General features: G+C 41.2%; 1 protein-coding gene and 1 long non-coding RNA gene across 3 annotated transcripts in view; one reads left to right on the forward strand and one right to left on the reverse strand.

Moving 5' to 3' along the window:
- The window catches only part of CNTN3 (contactin 3), a 251,644-nt gene that overhangs the window by 105,605 nt on the left and 121,350 nt on the right, over nt 1-24,689 (forward strand). The gene's annotated exons all lie outside the window — the stretch shown is intronic.
- LOC115655193 lies at nt 7,068-22,073 on the reverse strand. The gene is made up of 3 exons (XR_004001346.1): nt 22,063-22,073; nt 16,932-16,934; nt 7,068-7,160 (listed from the first exon to the last, which is right to left on the reverse strand). It is a non-coding gene; the product is annotated as an uncharacterized LOC115655193 (long non-coding RNA).

The raw sequence follows: 24,689 nt of genomic DNA on the forward strand, positions 1-24,689 counted from the left end.
TCACAGAGTTGGAAGGGAGCTTAAGAAATCATCTAGCCCAACTCCCAGACAGATTTTTACCCTAGTTCCCTAAATGGCCCCCTCAAGGATTGAACTCTCAACCCTGGATTTAGCAGGCCAATGCTCAAACCACTGAGCTATCCCTTCCTACCCATTAGTAAGCGTTAGCGGTTTTTACTCCTATGAACTTCGTGCCTTAGGGCCTTTTGTAAATAATTTGTTCTGATCAAAGAGTTTGAAGACCTTTATACCCACCCAATCCCAGACTCATTGGTTGTGTCTGCGGCCAATGAGAAGGACAAGCAAGGTCACACCGCCTCAACTACCAAGAACAAAGAGGCCAAAAAGCTCTGTCTCTTTGGGAGCAAAATGTATTCAACTGCCAGCTTACAATTGCGGGTGGTGAATCATCAAGCCTTGTTGGGCAGATTTCACTTTAATCTCCGGGATGGTCTCAAAAAGTTCCAGGAATCCCTCCCACAGGATATGGCCCAGGAGTTTGGCACCGTGGCGGCCAGATGCTCCCTGCAAATGGCATGACGTTCATAAACCCTTCCAGCCGCCCCTGCCACCAACACCCTGGCAGCCCCGTCAGGGCCCTGTGAGAAGAAAGAACACTAGTTTAGCCATCGATGCCCTTCTTCTTCCTGCTTGCCTGTGCGACCTGGGCCTGCTAAACATGTAGGGGGCCAAAAGTGCTTATTTCGAGGGTGAGCTCGAGAGCAATGCCTCGGTGAGCTACCTGGATCCTCCCCGTTTCTTCCTCTACCATCTCCACCTCTGCCATTCAACTTGGACCTCTGGGTCCTGGATGTAGTATCTCGGGGCTATACCCTGCAATTTATGGCCACCCCTGCCTCCCACTCACCCTTTTCCCCATCCCTCCTCAGGGACCCTTCTCACAAGTATCTCCTCGTTCAGGAAGTCAAAAAGCTCATGTGCCTGGGGACTGTGGAAGAGGTTCCTCAGGGTATGGAAGGAAAAGGATTCTACTCCCCCTACTTCCTAATCCCGAAGACAAAAAGAGGCCTAAGACCCATCCTGGACCTGCGTTGCCTCAACAAGTCTCTCAAGAAATTGAAGTTCTACATGGTCTCCCTGGCTTCCATCATCCCCTCCCTGGATCCGAGAGACTGGTACATCGCTGGTACATTGCTCTCGCTTACTTTCATGTCTCCATATTCCCGGGTCAAAGGTATTTCCTGTGTTTCTAGTGGCCGGGCATGATTTCTAATACACAGCACTGTCCTTGGGCCTGTTCTGAGCACTCAGGGTGTTCACAGAGTGCATGGTGCCAGTGGCAGCTTACCTGAGATGTCGAGGGGGGTCCAGATTTCCCTATATCTTGATGACTTGCTCCTCAAGGGCAGGTCTCCAGGGCAGGTGCAGAGGAGCCTTGATCTGGTGCGTTCCACCTGCTGCGACCTGGGCCTGTTGATAAACACAGAAAAGCCCACGTTAACACCAGTTCAATGCATAGAGTTTATTGGAGCGGTTCTCGATTCCACATGGGCTGGGCCTTCCTTCCAGAAGTGCATTTTCAGGCCATATCAGACCTGATCTTCCACATAAGGAGCCATCCACTCACCATCGCCCACACCCGTCTGCGACAGATGTGCCACATGGCTGCATGCATATATGTGGTCAGCCATGCTCGACTTCATCTGTGGCCTTTGCAAGTGTGGCTGGCTCCGTCTATATCCCCAGCAGGCATGCCCTGGACCAAGGGGTCATGAACCATATCCTTTTGTCCCTGGACTGGTGGCTGGATCCCAAGTCGGTGGTGCAAGGAGTTCCCTTTGCGATCCAGTCCCCATTGCTTACCCTGGTTTCAAACACGTCGGATCTGGGCTGGGGAGCCCACTTGAGTGGGCTCAGCACCCAGTACTGTTGGTTTCGACATGACCTAGCCCTGTATATCAACATCAGGGAGCTCAGGGTGGCACGCCTGGTGTACCAGGCTTTCTTGCTCACCTAAAAGGCAAGGTGGTGCAGGTCCTGATGGACAATACCGCTGTGATGTACTACATCAACAGGTAGGGCGGTGCCAGGTCTTCGGCTCTGTGTCAGGAGGTGCTCAGCCTCTGGGACTTGTGTGTGTGGCATGCCATTCATCTGGTAGCCACCCACCTACCTGGAACTAAAAATGTCTTGGCAGATCACTTCAGCAGGACCTTCTTGTGTCACCACAAATGGTTGCTCCATCCAGAGGTGGTCAACCTGATCTTCCATTGGGCAGGGATAAGGACTCCCTGTCAGACGCCGTCTTGATTCCATGGTCAGGAGAGCTAATGTATGCCTTTCCGCCAGTACTGTTGATCCACAAGGTCCTGCTAAAGGTGAAACAAGACAAGGTGAACGTCATTCTGATAGCCCCAGCGTGGCCTTACCAACACTGGTTCGGCATGCTGCTGAGTCTTTCAGCAGCCACCCCACTGCACCTGCCTCTTTGGTTTGATCTGCTGCCACATGATCACGGCAATCTGTTACTCCCGAAACTAGTGTCGCTGCACTTGACGGCTTGGCTACTGCGTGGCTAAATCTGGACAAACAGGTGTGCTCCACTGGTGGCCTACAGGTCCTGCTGGGCATCAGAAAACCTTTCATCAGGGCTACCTATTTGGCAAAGTGGAAGCAGTTCATGTGTTGGGCCTCAGATTGGCACATTTGGGCTGAAAAGGCTCCTCTGCAGGACATCCTAGACTATCTGCTGCACATTAAGCTCCAGGACCTGTTTCTCTCTTCGGTCAAGGTGCACCTGGTGCCCATTTTGGTGTTCTACTCTCTTTTTCAAGGCAGGACTGTCTTCGCCCATCCTATGACAGTGCGGTTCTTAAAAGTTCTGGAGCACCTCTGCCTGCATGTTCCCCCTTAGGACCTGAATCTTGTGCTGTCAAGACTCGTGGGTCTTCCCTTCTACTCTCTGGCTTCCTCCTCCTTCCTGCTTCTCTCCTGGAAGGTTTCTTTCTTGGTTGTGTTAACTTCAGCCCTCAGGGTATCCGAGATCAGGGCACTCACCTTGAAGCCACCATATAAGGTCATCTACAAGGACAAGGTCCAGTTATGCCCGCACATGGCTTTCCTACCCAAGGTTGTTTCCCAGTTTTATAGTGGCCAGAATTTACTTACCGGTCTTTTGTCCCAGGTCTCATGTGGCGGCTGACTAACACAGGCTGCATATCCTAGACGTCAGATGGGCGCTGGCCTTCTACATAGATAGAACAAAGTGGTCCCGTAAGTCGATGCAGTTCGTTGCTGTCGCAGTCAGGATGAAGGGTTCTTCAGTATCTACCCAGAGAATATCATTGTGGATCAAGGCCAGTATCCAATACTGTTATGAGCTGGCCAAGGTGCCCCACCAGTGATCATGACGGCCCACTCAACTAAGGTGCTGGCGTCATCAGCAGCCTTCCTGCAGCAGGTGCTGATCCAAGAAATCTGTTGGGCTGCTATCTGGTCGTCCATCCATACCCAGCAAGCTCGGGATGATGCTGGCCTTGGCAGAGCAGTGCTGCAAGGTGTAAGACCATGAACTCTGAGCCCGTCACCATTGATACTGCTTGAGTCACCTAGAATGGAATCCACATGAACAAGAACTCGAAAAAGAAAAAACGATTAGCTTTTCTAACTGTTCTTCAAAATATGTTGCTCATGTCCATTCCATTGCCCTCCCTCCTGCCCCTCTATTGAATTGTCAGCAGGAAGGAACTGAGAGGGCATAAGGCTGGCAGCACCTAATAACCGCCACATGAGCGTGGCACTCCAGAGGGTGCCACAGCCAACCACACAGTTACTGCTAAGGCAAAAATCTCCGATGACCGTGCATGTGGGTGCGCACACACCTAGAATGGAATGGACATGAACAGTACATCCTGAAGAACAACAATTATGAAAAGTAGGTAACTGTTGGGTTTTTTTTAAACACTTCGTGGACTCCAGTCCATTTCAAAGGTAAGTATTTTATGCTTCAGAAGAGCCACTGAACCCTAGGAATGGATTAATACCCAAAGATACCTCTAGCTAAACCAGGGAAATAATTTCAATTTCTATTTTATTGCCAGAATAGTATGAGTGGGCCCATCCAGCACACCTCAGATAAATATAAGATAGTCATTCGGTGACAGCTGTATTAATATAATGTTTAGGGTCTTCTCCAAAGCCCATTGAAGTTAATAGAAGTCTTTCCTTTAAATTCAATAGGCTTTGGAGCAGACCCCGTTACAAATCATAAACTCAACAAATTTTAAAAGCTAAAATTGCAGCAACAACATATCAACTCATCTCCACTGCATTTTCTTCTACACTGATTCACACTCCTGCAATTTAAAAGTGACTGATGGGGATTTGCGTAAACTTTCTAAAAATATTCGCTTTGAACTTTTTCCCGACATGGAAAATATTTCTACAGAAAAGGTGAACGTTACCAATAATTGTGGCTGTAAAAACAATGACAACTGTTTTGTGTCTCTATAGTAGCTGTAGGAAGGACTAAGAGTGATTTTCATTGATGCTCTGTCTCTCTTTTGCTTGCCTTATATATGGCTGCTTTGGGATCCTGATTTGCTCCTGACATGTTTTGCTTTATTGTCTCGATGCTTGTTACCTTTCGAACCACTCTATAACCACATAGACATTTTAATACCAAAGAGAGAGAACTTGCAAGACTGTTCGGTTAAATTGGATTGGTCATGTTTTATTTTTTTATCAACAATGCATAACATAAATGTTAATAGGATTTCCAGTGTAGTGAAAGGAAAAGGAGAACTACTCGCACAGACTCTGAATTGCCAGGAGTGTCATTTAATAAACAAGTGAGCTCTCACTGCTTATGACAGAAGATGCAATACATGGTGTTTATTTTCCTATGTTATTACCTGCCTCAGCGCTGTGTACAAAGACATCTTCATTCTTTTTTATGAACCAGTATTTTTTTTGGTTAAATTATAGATAAACAATATACTTTTGAGGCTTAAGCCACCCTGCATGGAGCACTTCGGCAAACCCTGGAGATCAATCATTTCATACTTCATCCATCACTTAAGATTTCTGTTTAGATACCAGTAGAAAGATTTGAAATCCTATGGGTTTGTTTGTTTGTTTGTTTGTTTGTTTTCATATAAACTCCTCCTCAATAATGCTGCCTTTAAACTTGTTTTTTGAACAGAATACAAAAGGAACAAATGTGTATTTCTGAACATTTTTTTCCCCCCAAGCTTCTGTTTTGGAATAGTTAGATGCTGAAAGTTTTCTAATCTGTGTAGTTGTTTGATCATGTGTAACCCCAGACTCAGCCCCATTTATTCATCCATTGGAGAGTGTGCACATTGGGTACATCGTGGTACATTAAAGGTTTGCCAAAGCCTGCCACAGCTGTCATCTCTTTGACCTGGCAGTAAACTAAAAGTCTTCATATAAGTTTGCTTTCATTCAAGTATAATACTATTACTGCAGAAGTGGACAGAATACAATTCTCTAAAGATCTTGTCTCATTCCCTTCTGATCTAAAGAGGTTAATGTGCTCAAATCATCCTATCATTTTGTTTTTCCATTCTCTGTCACTGCAAGAGGAGTAAAGAGAGAAAAAGAAATGTATTGAATAATCTGTTACTATCAGCATGGGGGATGAAGGGGAGTGGAGAAAATGACTGGCTGCTGGGTATAAGGCCTGTTTCTCTTCTACCACCCCCACCCCACATAGGTAATCACCCTTCCTCGATTCAGTAGCAGAAGACTGATCTAAATCCTCCCTTCCCCTTCTTCCCACTGTGAACTACCAAAGCAAAGTCTGACTTAAACAGTGTTGTGCATATTAGTGTTCATTAAGCCATGTTTACTCAAAAGATTTCCTAATCACATATATGTGTATATATAAAATGTTCTACTTATGTCTTTAAAGAACTGAGAACTCTGCCTTGCATGCACAGATATCTGATTTGTAACAGTACTTTGCAGAAAGATTTCTAATCCTGTAAGTGCTCCCTGTTCCGCTGATGCTTAGAAAAGTCTGGTGCAATGGGCACACGACTAAGCCACGTGACTTTTATATGCTCCCCTTTTATACACATTCATGACCCACCATTCCAGGAGAAACTTCTTACAGAAACAGAACTTCTTGCGTTGCTCTTGCTGGAGTTACTGCTGTGTTGGGACCTTGGAAACCTGATGAGAAATTGAGAGATTGAAGAGAATAAGAAAGTTTATAGCTGAGAGGCAGGAATTGGCCTCTTGGGCCATCTGTCCCAACTCCCTGCATGAAAGAAGGCAGCTATCCTCTTTGTCTAGCATGATTGCTCTTTATGAATGGATGGTTTTTATTTTACAATGTTATTCTTTTTCAAGTGCTTATTTATTGATTCCTTGTATTATATGTTTCATTCAGTAATGAAGTTAATCTAACAAGTCAGTCATTCCTTGGGCTTTTCTTTTTAAAGATTGGCTCTGTGGTGCAGTTTCTTTTCACCTACCTTTTTCTCTCTGAATTCTAACATGATTGCTAGCAACCCTGCAGATTTCCGCACTAATTTACGGAGAACCTTAGATCTGTATCATCTGCTCCTTTTGATTTATGAATATTTAATTTTACCAGGTGTTCTTTTTTCTGCATTCTCTTACCAATCACTTGCCTCGCTTTGCACAAATAATCAATTATATACCATTCCCAAACAATTTTCTTTCTCATTATCCCTTTTATTAACAAATAGAACAAAATAGATGTGCAGCTATTCCTAAAGTACTCACTCCGTAATTAACACACACACACATACACCCTATCCATATATTTTCTTTGATTGCATGTGCTTATGAAGACATTTCCTATTACCCCAGTTTTAATACTACAAGTTTGCTTTGCTTAGAGCATATGCTACTGCCTATTTGCCCTTCTTAACTTCATGTGTTGTGTTAGTCTTCCTTTCCCTTTCATTTTACAGCTACTGTAACCCTTCTTGAAATTACATTGTCCTGCTCTTGACCTTCCTGTGTTTTGCTTTTACGTTTGTTTTTTAGGATACAGCAAAATTAATATTGTATTATGTTTTTAATTGTCTGTCCCTCGTGACAGACAATTCCTGCGGTTCCTCTCATACTGAGCAGGATTACTATTGCAACAACACATCATCAGTAGGGTAAAACTAACCTGTCTCACGATGGTCTAATCCCAGCTCATGTTCCCTTTTAGTGGTGAACAATCCAACATGTGATGAATTCTCCTTACCGTTTGGTAATTTTGACCATAGTTTGCTCTGCCAACTCGTTTGCCTGATTTTTTTCAAATATGTGACTGGTTGAAGTAGAACACCCTCTGTGTGACTGCTTACCACAAGCTCATTCCTTGATATTGTAAACTGAATTCAGAGTCACCTGTTCCCAGGGCCCTCTTTCCTCTTAGGTCCATGACTGACTCCTTTGGGCCAATACTAGATCCACTTGTGTTCTGTTTTGTTATGCCCCCATCATTGTCATGCTAGAAAAATCAAAATGCTTTGCTGTAAATCTTCCCCAACAAACACTCAGTGATATAAAATTTCTCATGAGCCTTAAAGTCTGAACCCTCTGGCAGCTTGTGAGCTATTTCATTAGTGCTTCACTTCACCATCTACTTATGCTGCCATCACTGTACTTCCTGAGCTCGTCCTTAGTCCATAGAGGCATTTAAAAACAAAAGAAATAACCGTTTCATGCTCTTGACTTAGATTTTTTTGGAAGGTGGGAATTTGACTAGTTAGAAACAGTGTATTGTATTGGTGCTGTATGTGTGCCAGAAGACTGTCAGAGCTGTTTGAGTGTGAGTTAGCTCACTATCAAAACTTGTTTGTTTTTTTAAGGTATTGGTTATAGAAAAGATCAAGTGTTTGGGAAAGAGAAAAATGTTGTTTTTTTTATGGTTTATGGGACCTTGCCTTGTGACTCTTTCCAGACACAGAGCAACAGGCTGATTCATGCTTTTTGTATTTCAATTGGGATTTATCATCCACGTAAGTATTACATTGTTTGATCTTAAATGTAGCTGGATTGTATCTGGGCTAGAGCAACAATTATTATTAGGAGGTGGTTTTTGTGACCAGACGGTCTGGAAACTACATTACAAGGACCAGGAGGCATTTTATTATTTCTGTCTTAAGAGGAGTGGGAGTAGGTATACAGCAGAGGAAATGAAATCCTTGCCCCATTTAAGTCAATGAGAGCTTCGATATTGACTTCAGTGGAACTTGGATTTCATGTTTCAGGCATTTTCTTACATGCTATGTGTGCAGAAAGGGTACAGTGCAGTTGTTTGAAAGGATAAAGGATAACTTTTACATAGCTGTAGACACTACAAGGAAAGCTCTGCTACAGGTAAGCAACATCATGTCCACTTTAGATCATGGTTAGTGTCCTTGTGAAAGTGCACCATGGAATCTGTCCTGAGAACTTCAGCAGCCAGATAGGTGTGTCCTAGTCACGTAGGGTGCCTGTTTGCTTACCCCTATGGCATGTATTTACTCTAAACTAGTGGTTCTCAACCAATTTACCATTGTGGGCCACATCCAATACTACCTATATGGGCCTGATGATGTCACACGTGTGGCAGCTGTGTGCTGATTGGGCCTCAGGTTGAGAATCACTGCTCTAAAAAAAGTGATTTTTATTGACTGCTGTGTTTCTACTAATGAGAGAGAAGCAAACGCAAAACAAAGTTGCTTATAGTAAAATCATATTTTGTCTGGGGTTAATGGGATAGTTGGTCTAGGTGTGAATAAGGCTTTCTGAGTTTGTTAAAAGAAGTGTCAATTGCAAGGCCCCTGTTTACTATGTTTTCTGAAAGGACCAACCAGGAGATAAAGCCAGTGCTAGGTAAGGATAGTAATGTGTTTACCATCCCTGCAGGAACATACATCTGCATGAGGAGCAAGGTAATTTGACATCTTACACTGAATATTCAGACTTTTAAAAACCAGTTAGCTACACTCAGCAGCAGGGGAGAAGGGGAAAGGCTCCTGGATGAAACAGAGAACTGCCTCTTCTAGCAGCAGAATATGATAGGTACAAATCATATGCTCCCTTTGCTAAGCAACTACCTTCTGTACTAAGATTTTAAGCCTTTGTTTTATTTTTTGCAAGATAATATTTATCAATCTTATCTATTTTAGCATTATAGATTTATCATATTTAAGAAGAGTTGTCACTTCTCTCGTTTCAGAATTTGTGTTTGAAGCCTTTAACTTGCCAAATGCTAGAGTATTTTTCAGCTTTACTTGAAAGGTTAGCTTATAAAATACCATAGGTGCTGGTAGCCTGTGTAACCTTCATTTGGCCCTCTTATGTGTATCTTTAATTACATAATCACATACTGTACTATTTTTTCCACAGGACCCCTGCCTCATTCAATGCACAGGATGGGCAGTGCTCACTTAATGAACAGCTATACAATATTTAGTTTTATCCTCACTGGTCAATATGTGGCTCCATATCTTATTAACTGTACACTATTCAAACCCTGCTCTTAAGACAGAATCAATAATTTCCTTAGTGATCAAACTAGATTGTTTATTGTTTTTACTTTTTAAAATATGATTTTGGTAATTTCTTTTTTTAACATGTAAACACGTGGAAGTAATCTGTGTTGCACCTTTGTTAACCAAAGTCGCTTGTTCTGCCCATTTAATGGCATAGATTATCTATGACACCTGTTGGTCATCTGCCAATTAAATCATGGCAATAAACTCATTTCTGTTCAAAACCCTCGCAACACACTGCTTTTCTGAAAACTTTGGTAAGAGAAAAATATTGTGTAGTCCACATGGCGTAGCCAACTCACACTAGTGGAATGTTAAAGAACAAAAATATATTCTGCCTTTTTTTAATATGCTCCTTCACTTCTGTTAAGTTACAATTTAGCTGTACTACTTGATAGAAATAGATCATTTTCCTTATCTAGCCTGTCCTTTTGAGCCTGTTAGTGCAGTCTAATTCCATCTAGTAACCTAAGAGATTTATATTCATAACTGGTTGCTGCAATTTCTCAGACTACGTATTATGCTTTTGAGACATCTTTGTAGTCAACTTAGATACTGCAGCATTTATACCAGACCTTCCTGTTCCTTTTGTTAAGGGAACCTGAAGAGTATTAATTCTCCATCTGAGAAATGTTACATTTTAACATAATATTAGTGATTACTTTTGTTTCAATACTATGTTTTTGTACAATATGCTATTTTCAGGTGGTTCAGTGTGAGTTGTGTTTTTCAAATGTAAAACTCATGTAACATGTTGACAATTGTCATGTAATAGGTAATTAGCAAAGCAAAAGTCTTAGACTCCTTCCAAACCAAAAAAGCATGATTCCATGGGAAAAACTGTTATACCCAGATGCCAAACGTACTGGCATGTCACACAAAGTTAGACAGAAAATTAAAAGCTCTAATTTGCTTTGAAATCCACTATGAAATACTTATACTCTTCATAATATTAAATTATTATTTTATTGTATCAGAGGGGTAGCTGTGTTAGTCTGGATCTGTAAAAGCAGCAGAGTCCTGTGGCACCTTATAGACTAACAGACATATTGGAGCATGAGCTTTCATGGGTGAATACCCACATGACGTGCCTCCGACGAAGTGGGTATTCACCCATGAAAGGACTGTTTGCTGCTCTTATTTTCTTGACTCCTGTTTGTAACATACCAGCTGTTTAGATTTCTTGTTTCAAAAATATTCTCTCTCAGGCTTTCTTGTATTTATTATGGTTGAGTAAATAATTTCAAGGAATAATTTATCTGACAAATTCATCTTCTTCTAAGGTTTCAGGATATCTCTGAGAAGATAATTTTCTCAATGTAAAAAAAATTGATTAATGTTAAATGTTTAAGCTCTATAGGTTGATTGCAAGCATTTTATGTGAGCTGCATTACTTTACCTCACCCGCCTTGTCAATGATAGTTATCTCTTTTATTGGACCAACTTCTGTTAGTGAACGAGACAAGCTTTCAAGTTATACAGAGCTCTTTCAGGTCTAGGAAAGGTACTCTGAGGCTTTCTCTATACTACCAAGTTTTGTTACCAAAAACTACCTTTTGGAGACAAAACAGTGAATGTGTACACACTGTGATGCAACTTTTGTTGGGGAAAAATGCCCAGTCTCGGCAACAAAATACTTCTACCCCCACGAGAGACTTTTTTTGCTTTGCTTTGTTATCAACAAAGAGCCAGTGTAGACACCACCTCTGCTTTAAGTGCTTTATTTGGCCTCCAAGAAGTGTTCCACAATGCCCATCCTGACCGCTCTGATCAGCAGCTTGAGCTCCACTGCGCTGCAGCCAGATAAACTACAATCCACCCATCCCCTTGCAAACCCCGGGAATTTTAAATTTCATTTCCTGCTTGCTGGCTCGGCGTGGGTAGGCCTCATCGTGTTTTTCCAGGTGACCTTGGCTGGCTGTTGCACCAAACACTCTCCTGCCTGGACCACAGCAGAGCTGCTGGATCTGATCAGTATATGGGGAGAGGAGTCTGTACGGCCCCAGCTGCGCTGGACCCATAGGAACTGGGATACCTATGGGCACATTTTTTGAGGCTTGTGCAAAAAGGGCTGTGATTGGGACACGCTGCAGTGCAGAGTGAAGATAAAGGAGCTGAGGCAGGCGTACCATAAGGCAAGGGAGGCAAACTATCACTCCGGTACTGGACCTAAGACCTGCCATTTCTATAAGGAGCTGGACGGTATCCTCAGTGGTGACGAAGTGGGTATTCACCCACGAAAGCTCATGCTCCAAAATGTCTGTTAGTCTATAAGGTGCCACAGGATTCTTTGCTGCTTTTACAGAAATGCACATGTCTTTAATAATGCTGCAAAGTGAGTAGGTCTGGGCTCGACCTCCACTGCAGCACATGCACAATTCTTTACCAGCCCCCCTCCACTCCGCCCACACTTTCCTTTCTACTACTGGGACTCCTCAGTTTCCCCATCACTCCACCTCCTCGCAACTTTCAGAATGACAGCTGAACCTACACACAGTTGTGAGGGTCTGTCCTTTCTCAGTCCCTCCTTTCCCAGCAAGTATCTGTGTTTTGGTGAGTGTCACTGTGCTTTTTCTTGATCAATAAAGGCAAAGTTTTATACTGGGAAATCATCTTTATTTTGTTTTTTACGAATTCACACTGCAATCACTGTGAGTACGTGTACAGGCATTTTAATCATTTCCTTACTGCAATATGTGGCCCCAAATGTCAACATAGAGAAAAAAACGTGGAATGCACCATGGAAGCTACTCTGAGAAAGATGTACGTTGCTGCTGCTCATTCTCAAAGTGCTTTCTCAAAGCCTCTTTGATTTCAACTGCCGCCCTGTGAGCTTCTCTGACAGCCTGGTATCTGGCTGCTCAAACTCAGCAGCCAAGTGCTCTGCCTCAGCGCTCCATCCCAGAGCAAACATTTCACCCTGAGATTCACAGAGATTATGTAAAGTGCAGCATGTGGCTATGACCATGGGAATATTCTCTTTGTTAAGGTCTAACCTGCCATAAAGGCAATTCCAGCATGCCTTTTATCTGCCAGAGGCACATTCAGCTGTCATTTGGCACCTACTCAGCCTCTTGTAAGGCTCCTTAGTGCTGTCCAGGTGTCCCGTATAAGATTTCATGAGCTAGGGCTGTAAGGGGTAACCCAGGTCTCCCAGGATCACTATGGGCATTTTCACATTCCCCCACTGTAATCTTGTGGTCTGGAAAGAATTCCCTGCTTGCAGCTTTCTGTACAGGCTGGTGTTCCTGAAGACGTGTGCATCATGCACCTTTCCAGACCACCTTATGATGATGTTTATGAAACGCCCACGGTGATCCACAAGTGCCTGCAACACCATGGAGAAGTACCCTTTCCTATTGATGTACTCTGTTGCAAGGTGGCCTGGTGGTAAAATTGTAATATGTGTACCATCTATCGCCCCGCCACAGTTAGGGAAACCCATCTCTGCAAAGCCGTCCACTTTTTAATGCACATTACCCAGAGTCATGGTCCTTCGTAGCAGGATGCAATTTATTGCCCTGCATGCTTGCATTAATGCAGCCCCAATGGTAGTCTTCCCCACTCCAAATTTATTTGTGACCGACTGGTAGCTGTCTGGAGTCACCAGCTTCCAAACAGAGATTGCCACACACTTCTGTACCAAGAGGGCAACTCTTTGTGGTGTCCTTGTACCACAGGTCTGGGACCAGCTCAGCACACAGTTCCAGGAAAGTGGCTTTACGTGTCCGAAGGTTCTGTAGCCACGGCTCTTCATCCCACACCTGCATGACAATGTGATTCCACCGTTCAGTGCTGGTTTCCCTAGCCCAAAAGCGATGGTCTACTCTATACAGCTGCTCTGTGAATGCCAAAGGCAATGTAAAGTTGCTGCTATCCATATCACTCAAAATGTCGGGCACCTGCAAGTCTTTCTCTGTCAGTAATTTCACGATTAACTGCACTGCCATGTGCGATGTCCTCATGACACTTAACAGCATAGGAGAGAAATGCGGGATCCATCCCTTCTCACAAAGATGCTGAGGTGCACAGCAGAGAATGCCTGCTACGAAAGAAAGCCGGAAGCCCATGGAGTGCTGGGACACAGAGCAATGCATCACAGGACATTTAGCCAGATCCCAAGATGCGTCACAACCCACTCTTCCTTCCCACAACATCTAGCAACAGAAGGTGTCGCCCTGCACTGTGGGATACATACCCACAGTCAATGACAGTGTCCCCAGTGTGGACGTGATCTGTTGCCAGAGGGGGCTAGTGTGAATAAGCTTTTTCCGTTTTTTATTCAGTCGACTTCTGGGTTTTGATATAAGTGTAGATGACAAAACGTGGTACTGTAGACAAAGCTCTATTGTCACAAATAAAGACAAGATGGAACATATTGTTTGGCATAAGTAGTTAATACATCTTAAGAGACTATTCACGGTGAAGTGATCTGTTAACTCCTCTGCAGTCAAAAGGGGGAAAAAGGGGGAGTGAGGAGGTTATTGGGTTACAGATTGTTGTAGTAAGCCCTCTAAAGTTAGTGTCTTTATTAAGACCATGATTGTTAGTGTCTAACAAAGTTATGAATTGAAGCTCCCAGGCTCATCTTTTGAAGGTGTTGTGCAGGCTTCCTTTGAGAACAAGGACTGAGAGGTCAGATATGGAGTGATCACAGGTGATATGGAGCCTTTTAGCACTTTTCTGTGTGAATTCATTCGAGAATGTAGTGATTGGTTTCACTCACATAGTTCAGGAACAGTATCTCTTGGAAAGACGTTCATATTTATGCCCAGATCTAGGAAAGCTTGTCTGTATGCAAGTGAGTAGTCCCATGTTCTACGGACAATAATGCCTGCCTTTAGAGCACCTGCTATCAAAGTGATATGGATGCCTTCTGTAGAATTTCAAGAACTATTCACATACTTTGCTGGATGTGAGTCTTAGAGGGCAACAAGTCAAAGAACTCAGTTATAGGGGAGTTAATTGCTTTAAAAACCTTTACTGTAGCATCTCTTGAACTTTTTAGCGCTAAGCTGTGTAACCTCAATATTTGCCTTGAGTAAATGGATAATTCATACAAAAGATTAGCTTTGGGGTGATGTTGCTTTGAAATAGTTCTCTTCTTAGGCTCCAGATTGAGTAGGACCATTTTTTAATATTTCTCTTTCAAGATGTGTTTTTCCTGGCTATTTCCGCCTTCCCTTAATTCCTGCAGTGCACACTTTTCAGTCCCATATGGTCATACAGATCTTTTTCCTGGACCTTATGGTTTCTCTCTCCATTCCATCTGGTCATTCTGTGTAGCTCATACACCTTTCTCCCTCCCTCTCTTCCCCCCCCCCGCCCAATCCCCTTTTTACTGAAAAGTTTTCACTCACTTTGTTGGCATCGTATCTTTCTGTATCTCTGGTGATTTTATGCCAGTGTGGTTTGCTTTTAGTGTTTATATCTATTTATACTTTGTTTTGTGATATTTTAATTATTCTCAGTTAATTATTATGATCAGATTTTATTGGTTTTGTCACAACTCAAGTGACATAACAGAGTTGGAGGGTGAACGAGCTTTATAAATAACAGTTTATTGCTATTATTATTTGTTGTTGTTCACAGCTCTCAGATCACACCATCTGTTAATCCCTGTGTGAGTCTTTTGTGAAACATAATAGAAATTGGTCTGTATGTAACAGAAACAATTCATGGAATCTGTTTCTTTTCTTTTGTCTATGGCAGTGTTTCTTCATTTTGTTAATAGTAGTGTTCAGAGCCCCATAGATACAAGTGTGGTCCCACAGGTTTAAATAGACTTTGTAGGTTAAGAGTAATGTAACCCATTAGCTAGTAATGAATAGAGCAATGTGGTGTAGCGTGAGCAACATTTTAAACTAAAACCAGCCCTATTAGCTGTGCTGAGATTGGACTTGAGGCAAATAAGAAGAGTCTACCTTTCTCTTCCTTCTGGGTCTGCAAGGCTCTGAAATGCTTCACTGGTATAAGTTAAAGAAATCTAAGGGATTACCCAGCATGAGCAGAACTCTGAACATTTCATTCCTCTCTTCCTGTTTCTGGCATGCCCCCTTCACAGAGAGGGGGCCTACAGAGAGACAGAGTACTAGTAGGGACTACACCATCAAGAGTCCTGTCCCCCCTCTTCAGAGGCAATCCTCAGCTTGATGGAAGCTCCACATCTGCTTTGTGATGCTAACATAATGCAAAAAACCTTTGTCAAGGATGTGAATTTGGGCAGTGTAACTGAAACTGCACGCGCACCCAAATAGCTTCAGCATTAAAGTTACTAATACTTTCTACAACGGCATCTGGGGGACAGCTGTGTTTAGCACTGATCTAACAGTGGAAGATTTCTACACTTTGCATATGTTGTGTAAAAATTGACTTTTGAAGTTTTCCTGACGCTAAACTTGTATGAAAATGTATATCCCAGTGAAGTGTTAGAAGTTTTGTCATACCCTTGAGGTAGGTTTGCCAACATTGTGTATTAAAAATAAGAGACTGTTTTCTTAGCATGCCCACTCCACCCATTCTCCCGACATTATCATTATTAATAATAAGCAGTCACCTACATTCACTGGGAGGTATTTCTTGCAGCAGCTTAGCAACTCCAGATCTTGTTGTACAGAGATGAAAAAATAAGGGACATCCCTTGTAATAACACTGGCAAACCTACCTTGATGGCACTTTAACGTCACTGTTGCTGTTGCCAGAGTGATGTGTTGCAAATGAGCATAGAAGATATATAGCTTCCAGTGTTATGTCAAAGTCATCTTACTGTCTACCTAGGTACGTAATTGGTTAGAGCTATACTTCAGTAAGGTATATATTTAAAGTATCCATGTCCCTCCAGAGCAGATGTTTACAAAGCAGACATTATTGCAAGTGGAAAGTGGCACTCTGAAAAATGTATTTGGTCTGTTAACTATGCCACTGATATTAAACATTGTAAATAGTGTTGATTTTATGACTAAGGATGCAGAAAGGCAGCATTCATCACTGCATAATAGCCCAGACCTTTAATTGTGTGCATAGTTTTTCCTGGTTTTTATAAACACACAAAAACTGAAATCCTGCTATTTCTGTTGTCTTCTTCTTTTTAACTTAATTTTCAGTCCCCTGTTTGAACATTGTTTTATTGAAAACTTATTCTACACAGAATCTACAATCAGAGCTAAGCAGGAGGAGTAAGGCATCTTTATGTGGGTAGGGAGCTGCTCTCACTTACTCCCATGCATGGCCAAGTGAAGACTCTGACTATCTAGCTTATAGCAAGCAAAGTGACTAGCTCTCATAATGACCCCCAAATGTTTTGGTTTGAAGGATCATTTTAGTTTTGGTCTGAAGTTCATAGTTTAAAATCTGTCATGTTCTATTATACGCCAGTACATATTTCTGAGATTGTAAACAATACGTAATGAAAATGACTCAATTGCCTTTGACCCAGACAGACTTGCATACCATTCTCAGAAACGCCCACCATGGTCCCATGAGTTACATTCAGTAGAACAGCAGATATTTCAGCATATTTACTACCCATCTTATAGTCACCGCTGGAGAGGCTTCCTGAAGTCCACTTGTGGAATATGCTCAAAACCAACATGGGTGCATTTCCAGACAACATCATGGCTGTATGCATTATTTTAATTCTGAGAATGAATCAGAAGGGCAGCAGCAATCTTTGCTGTAATATTTTTGATCAATGAATGAGTATCATTCTCCCTATTTTATTTTATTGTATCCTAGTCTTCAGAGTCATGAATCACATTCTTTGTGGGCATAATGCCACTGTAGTCAGTAGAGTAATTTATGCCAGTGTAGAAACTACCAGGAAGAGGATCTTCTGCAGAGACTTAATATGAGACCTCTGATTCTAAAACACAGCCCACACTCCTCCCTAGGCACCCTAGTTTATCAATCCAGCCTGGGAGGCTTGCTGCCCCAGGCTGTATAGACACACATGAGGAGCCCTAGTCATGGACCTGGATCTCATTGTGCAAACACTCGAAGAGCTTACGGTTTAGGTACCCTAGTTCCATTAAAAGTTAGTTGGATTTGGTGCCTAACTCCCTTAGGGTCCTTAACAATCTCAGCCTTCATGTTTTCAAAATCATACTTAAAATCTTTTTCATAACAGATAAATTGCTTCCGAGCATAGTGCATGCCAGTTTAATGACATAGAATTGTGTCAGTGATAGGGCACTTATTGAAGATAAAATCACACTCAAGTTTCCCATCTAGTACAGCTGGTTCAGAAGACGAATTAAGGCTTTGTTCTTGCTGTCTGGACTAGAAATTCAATAAAATGCAGATAAAAAGTAGGCACATTGCCAAGGTCACCAGCCAGATATAAATATTTATATCTGTTATTCAAGTGTATTGATTTGGAGGACAATATTATGAAGAGAAAATAGTATGCCTCAGAGAAGAACTTCTAAGATTTTACAGTGTGTCACTCCACTTATTTTAAAATCTTTTGTTCATCTTTGTAAAAATAGGAGCACTTGGTATACCTAATTTTCAATATTAGTGAAGGCTGCGATTAAAAATAAATGGAATTTAATAGGAGTTGGATTCTTAACTTTGAAAATCCCAGTCTTAGCTAGTTTTAGTGAGGAACTGTTGTGTATATTGTAAGGGAGGGAGGGGTTGTAATGAATTCCCTTAGTGGTGGGAGAAGTTAGTGTATCTTCAGTCATCAGCACAATACAATAATCAGCCAAAAATGAGCTGCCTAACAAGCCCTACTGCTGGTATGCAATGGAATTTACATGTGGATATATATTTATGGAGAATTTTTGACTCATGTTTTTCTGCCTGGATAGCATGGGGATTTTGCTTGGTAGTCTCAGCCAGTCAGAAAGCTAAACTGAACCAAATTTCTGAAGCTACTTCATAACTAAAGAGCAAAAGTCTCAGGATTTCTCATGTACAGCATCATCCATCTTCGTTGAACAAAGACAAGATAGTAGGTCTGATGTTATATCATCCATTCGCTCTTTCTCTTGTAAGCAGAAATTTGTGAAAACCAGAATATTTCAGTAGGTAGCTTAAAGGAACTAGCAGACATGTTTTTTGCAGATTAAAAGCTTCCCCCCTCCCCTCCTGAACAGATGTCTGTACCCATTTATTTTATTTAAAGGGAATTATGTAATATGATTTTACACCACTGTGGGTTCAGCTCTGGCGGCTACGATTTCAAGCTTAACGGAGTGAAAGTCACCTCTGCTACTTGCTTCAGAGTTAGTTCTAGGAACACTTAAAGACCAAGGGTAGCGACAAGACATGCATTCACCAGTACAAAGTCTAGTCTGTTTTATAAGTTTTATTAAAGTTATGATTGCCTAAGCATATCGAAATTCTATATAGACCTATGCACAAGTTGCAAATATAGTTATATTCACCGTCTTAACAACAGTGTTAGGGTCTGATGGCTCTCTCATGGCTTGATCATCCGTAGACGGATGGTTCCTGCTGGAATCTCCCAGAGGGAGCTCAGTTTTCCCATTCTGGGCATCCCCTTTTTATAATGTGATTCTATTTACACCTACATTCTGCACATGTCCATAAAAGCATCCACCCTCTTTTTCTCTTATTGGTCTGTGTCCCCTGGAAGCTTAAGGGACCCCAATTTTGTATAGGCTATGTAAGTTCCCTTTGTTCTCATTAGCATTGATACAACCTGTATCTCATGATTAAGACACATGTCTGAGACAGATGCACCTTTCTGATATTTTTATGATCTAATATTAATCTTCTGGGTAATTTTGCGCAATTTTACCAGTTGGTACATCTTTTCCCATAACCTCAGGGCATCAGGTTATTTCTTGGTCACTTATGTCATCGTTTCTTGTCTCCAAAGCCTAAAATAGCTAAGCTAAAGTCTTGCAGGCCTCAACCTACAGATCTTGCATTTCAGCTTGTCTTACTCATGTCTAATCCTTGGTTCCTCTAAATACTGATCAGTTTTATACTTTTATAATCCTACAAATTAACTCTAATTAACATACAATGAATATATGTAACATAACAAATTGATTGATCATAACATCACACAATAAATGGATACTAAACTAAAATCATTGGCTACGTTCCCCGCCTTGACAGGGTGAGTGTTATCTCAGTATCATTGATGATTAGATAATAAGAGCCCTGTCACGAACATATTACATGACAGTATCCAGCAATGATTAATGCGGTAGTACACATAGTGATAATATTGTGGACAAAAATTCATTTTTTCCATCCAATTTTCATCCCTCTTGGTAGAGTGAATACCTTATATGAGCTGCCACCGTCCAAAATTTCAGACAGTGCTTGGTTTGTCTTATTTATGTCATTCCTAATTTTAATTAATAGTGATTTTTTTTTCTCTTTAACAATTGTTTTAGCTGTAAAATTAATGGCATATATGCATGAAGCCCTGGAATACTTTGTTTAATGAGATCCTGGTAATCTGAGTTGCTAAGAATAACAGTTTCATTTTCAAAAACATTAGCGATATTGTCGTATGCCCAATAACTGTGGGTATTTGTTGCTTCACACCTAAATTTGGATTTGTGACCATACATCCAAGATGACCATAATAGAATTACTTGTGATTAGTTACTGGATAATATTATTCCTTTTCATCATAGGCCACACATTCTGTAAGAGATATCCATTTGATTAGTAGCACTGGGCAGGATACCAGTGTTGCATTGCCCTTCGTACCTTTCCAGCTGGTCGCGTGTCAAGGAGAAGAAGGAGGAGGAAATATAGGCAATATATCTGCTTTTTTCTTGTATAGGATGTTTCACATGTTGCAGTATATTATTGCTTTTCTTCCCCTCGCCCCATTCAGAAACTAGTGTCATTTAACAATCATGAGTAATCGTATCCCATGGACGACTTAATGCTCTGCTTTCCAAAGCAGATAAGCAGTTATTCCCTGAATAAAGGCAATGAAAATGATTATGTTCTTCTCAGTTCAACTTGATATTTGGCAACCGTTTCTGAGCAACGTACTTAGGACTTAAACTCCTACTTTACTAAATAGATGGAAGCCAGTGGAATATGTGATCTTATATGCTTACTATTTATGCTTTATTTTATAAGAACACATTTGATTGATGCATTCCTTTTCATGCAGAGTAAGAAACTCTTCCAAAAAGCTGAATTCCATTTTCTTACACCATTTTATTATAATGGCATGTGTATTCTAACTGATATGTTTATGTATTGGGTACTAAAACAAATGAAAAGTGTATATATTACCATGAAGAAAGAAGGGAAAGTGCTGTTTTGGAAGCCAGAAAAGTGTATATCTCTTTCCTTACCTTGATTGTTATTAATTTTAAACTTACTTCAATTTTACAGACAATAAAAATGCAATAAAACTGCTCTTTTTATTTTCAAATTATCCAGTTCAAGCTCTCTGTTTTTCAACCAAGCATTTTACTCACCTCCTACTCAAAATTGGCTGAACCACTTTTTACTGAAATAAAATAAACCCAAAACATGATATTTAGACCAAGACCAAGCCTGGAAAATTTCACTCTGTGAAAGAAAAGTCATAAAGTAACTGAAAAATTAGAATTTCTGTGCTTTTTGCAACGTTAAGGTGGTCTCTGCTGCTCCACTATAATACATAAAGAAGGTCAAAGACCATTATATTCCTCCAAGCACAGGTTTAATTTAGAACTCTGTATTTCATTGTATTCCATCAGGAGTTGACCATTTCAAAAGTGGCGTATACAAATAAATATACACTTGTTTCTGTTTAGTAACAGGTGTACCATCCAAGATGAAACACCGTTTTGGACCTGATCTCATTGTTTAAGAAAAATCAGGGCTTACACTTCTGTGAATGAAAAACTTTTTTTTTTTTTTGGTCTTCCTTTTAGCAAGCCCATACCCTGCTCTCATCTTTTTGCCAAAGGGCATTGGCAGCTGTAGGAGGTAGCAAGCAGCATGTTACCTGGCTCAGATACGGTGCACTCAAGTCCAATACCTGTAGCTGATAGTGAATGGCACACATGTAAGGGTTTTTTCCTTTATATCACATTAGTCATTTGGACCCAAGATCAGTTAATTCAGTTATTCCTGAGAAATGTATCCCTAAATGGTGGGTAACAGCTGGAGTTAAACCATGTCAAGCATTATAGACAGAGATTGTAGTTAAGAGGACCTGACACTTCACCATTATAAGAACATGTTTTGAGATGCTTATAACTTGGCCAAATTTTAACTGAGTTGAAATTTCCCATGCTGGGTGTCTGCTTCTGGCTGAATTTTTTGGGGAAGTTTTCAGCAAAAAATAGTTCCACAGTTACAGAAAATGAAACTTTTTTCTGCCATGTTGAAAATTCTTTGTCTTTTTGTTGAGAAATTCCAGTACCTCCATGCTTTGGAACATGACCTTAACTTTTGGTATGGAGGGGTGGGCTTTGTGTCAGGATTGTGCCATTTGTTGGTCTTGTGAAAAAATGCCCAAATTTGGCCAAGTTGTAAACTGTTGAAAAAAATGCTCAATAGAGACTTGTGAGAGTTTGGCAGCTAAATCCGCCAGAGATTCTGTTTGCACAGAGCATGCTCCAACCCGGAAGAGCAAGCACTTAACAGGACTTCCTCTGAAACTGCTCCTACTGGCAGCCAGGAGCTGCTCTGGCATGGGGCAGAGGAACTGAGACTAGGGAGACTGGCTGTTTCTCAGCTTCTTCCGTTGCTGGTGTCCGGGCAACATGGAGGAGAAAGAAGAAAAAGCCTGACTGGAATGCAGAGGTGACAAGAACCAGACTAGGAGGATGGAGAGAGTAGATTGGGGTACCAGAGACTGCTACTGACTAGGTGAGAAGCCCAAGAGGAGACTAGTACTGTGACTGGGAGCTGGGATGAAAGGAATTTTGGGACTCAGACATCACAGAGCAGGAGACTGGGACTGGAGATGAGCTGCCACAAGTGGGAATGGAGAGAAACAGGGACAGGCAGCAGGGGCCAAGAGTAGAAGGAGGCCACATTAAGGTTGCACAAGTAGTCTTAATTCTGATATTTCCTAACTTCTGAATGATCGACTTTGTAGCTTTAACATTACTTTAACATAGTTTTTGTGTGTAAGAATGGTTAGCAAATCTCTCTTCCTCAGAGCTTGTCAAGAAAGGCTGCCAACAAAGGGTCCTGGCCAAGAGGGCCTGGGTAGCTGTATCCACCGATTCTGTAGCATGCTGAGAAGGATTAGTAGGCTCTGTGACAGATGAATTTCTGCCCGCTGCTCATCAGTGACATTTCTTGCCTTGACAACTCTGATCTCCTCTGTAACCACAGGCTTCTCAGCTTTTCCTGACCAGCACTGGTGGCAACAGCAGTGCCAAAACAGAGATTCCTTGTCTGAACGTGAAGTAATAGTTGGACTCCCAGATAGCTGTGGAACAGTTGGTTTGGGATTGGAGTTTGTGAATTTTACTTTTGCCAATACCTCCCTGGATGTATTCACTTTCCACCCATATAGCCCCCTCTCCCCCCCCTTTCCCTCGAACATTGGTGCAGCAGATGAGGAAATGTGGAGCAATGCAGTTCAGGATATGAAGAGGACACAGCTCCACTGGGTAGCTGACTTGCTCAGAGGAAGTGTCAAGTGAATGGTTAGCTTCTGAGAACAGTCCTGTGCATTTTAATAGAGGTTCAGGCCTTGTGTATAATGTAATTAATTCCAAACTAAATATCTACAGGACTTTTCCTCAAGTTCTATATCATCTTGAAGATTATTTTTTGAATTCAAGAATTCTTTTCTGTGAATTTTATATTCTCAGCACTGACAAAGCCTCTATTAAGAGAGACTCCCTTACAAAATAACCTATTTCTGAACATGCAATTCACGGTTTAATAAAAGAATAATATAATCCCCAACATTCTCCTTACCTGACCCCAGATTTACAAACAATATCTGCATCATAAGGGTATTACTATCAACCCTTAATATACAATTGTTCATCTGTCCAAAAATATGTCCCCTTTTCCAGAAACAAATTATGATTCCAGGAAGGTACATGAAGCTTAAACATTTTCAGTATGTTGAAATTACAGGACAGCAAAAATAAAGGAGATTATTTTTCCCTCTTATCTTTTCTGAGTGCTAAGAAGGGTGAATTTTTGATATGTTATAATATGTGTGTATATATATATATATATATATATATATATATATATATATATATATATATATATATATATATATATATATATAAAAAAATCATATAATAGCCCACTTGGGGTAGGAGTTGTTAGAACATTCACTATTAGAATGACCAGGGATGTTGCCTTTATAGAAAAATATCCTCTTAGTCCACAGAACAGGACCAGATTTTGATCTTGGTTGCGCTCTAAACTGATCCTAGTTTAACTGAGATAAGTCTCTCTCATAATCAGGGGGAATATTTCCGAAGATCAGAGATTTGGGCTTTAAAAAGTGCATAACAATAACGGAGAGACAAGCTGAGTGAGGTAATATCTCTTATTGGACCAACTTCTGTTGGTGAGAGAGACAAGCTTTAGAGAGAGCTCTTTGTCAGGTCTGTGTAGCTCAAAAGTTTGACTCTCTCACCAACAGAAGTTGGTACAATAAAAGACATTGCCTCACCCACCTTGTCTCTCTAATGTCCTGGGACTGCCATGGCTACAGCTACACTGCATACATTACAATAATGCTCATTTTAACATTCATTTCATGTGGTAGTTTTTAATTATTACCTGACTTGCACTTTTTGTCTGATATCAATTTGCAAAGGAGAATCTAAAATTCTATAAAAGAATTCAATGATGCCATTTCTAAAACTGGGTGATTAACTAGTGTTTGCTGTCTAAATCTGAGGTTGAGATTTTCCTGGTGTCGAGTGAAAAGAGCTTTTCCATTAGAATGTGTGACTCTTCTTTTTTATTCTTTACTTTATTTAAGAACCTCTCCACTGTCTCCATGCACCTCTTGTGCAATAAGTGATAAATACCTTCTGCAACATGAAATTGCAACAGAGCAGGCTGGAGAACTGCGATGAGCCACAGTTAGATTCCCACAGGATAATGAAAATCTATCCATCTTAATGGTGGTGTGTTATATTCTTGGTTATCGGCCATATTCCATTTTGAGTTGCATCCTGCACAATCCCCCTTTGATGGCAATGAGGTGCACAGGTTTTTAAGAGAGCACAGAATGTGATCATTTTAGAGCCAAGAGAA

Source organism: Gopherus evgoodei, chromosome 7 (genome assembly GCF_007399415.2).
Source record: "Gopherus evgoodei ecotype Sinaloan lineage chromosome 7, rGopEvg1_v1.p, whole genome shotgun sequence".
NCBI lineage: Eukaryota > Metazoa > Chordata > Testudines > Testudinidae > Gopherus > Gopherus evgoodei.